General features: G+C 28.9%; 1 protein-coding gene across 1 annotated transcript in view; it reads left to right on the top strand.

Moving 5' to 3' along the window:
- LOC128250632 (uncharacterized) overlaps positions 1 to 864 on the top strand; it is a 67,553-nt gene that overhangs the window by 32,383 nt on the left and 34,306 nt on the right. The window lies entirely within an intron of this gene.

Below are 864 nucleotides of genomic sequence, written 5' to 3'. Positions count from 1 at the left end.
ACACACACACACACACACACACACACACACACACACACAACCTACAAGTAAAAATAATCTGTGGTTGTACTTATAATACAGGGTGTCCACAAAGTCTGAGTACATGGAGTAAATAAAATCATAATATAAACAATTAAATATAAGAAATAATAATTTCTTAAAATATGTGTTAATCCCCGTGTACCAAGACTTTGTGGACATCCTGTAGAATAATAGAATACATTAGATAATGCTGTTCTAGGTGGTGTTGTTGTAGATAAACTGTATAGTCACAAATGGAACGCTGTTAACTCTTTTGTTACCATATTTCGGTTGAAATACCATGTCGATGTGTCAATTAATTTTGAAAATAATGAAGACTTTTGTAAAATAACTTTGCCGTTCTTTAAAGCTGGTGTTTAGAACATAAATTAACATGACATTTTGATGAAAAATTATATTCTAAATCATTTCGAAACAGGAAATTTGTATTATAGAGTTAGCGGTGGTTCCTGACAGGCTGGTATCAAAGAGGAACAACAACAGCAAAATTCAATATACGATCATATTTTTAATATAATAATATAATAATATAATACAATAGAAGTAATGTGATATAATATAATATAATATAATATAATATAATATAATATAATATAATATAATGCAATATAATAATTAATAAGATAACACCGGTTCTTTGTTTCAATGGAATTATTTTAATTGTACAACATCAGTTTATCAGATTACAGCATGAAGTATTGGAAGAGGTTATTATTGTTGTGTCGGTGTTGATGCTTTTGAAATGCAGTGGTTAGAGTTTCCATAATCGTCATCTATTTTGAGGATGGTGTGATATCATAGCACGGGTGTTCCTGTATATAT

The sequence above is a fragment of the Octopus bimaculoides genome, chromosome 23 (assembly GCF_001194135.2).
Source record: "Octopus bimaculoides isolate UCB-OBI-ISO-001 chromosome 23, ASM119413v2, whole genome shotgun sequence".
NCBI lineage: Eukaryota > Metazoa > Mollusca > Cephalopoda > Octopoda > Octopodidae > Octopus > Octopus bimaculoides.
Note: the sequence above shows the minus strand (reverse complement) of the source record. Positions and strands in the feature narration are given on the sequence as shown.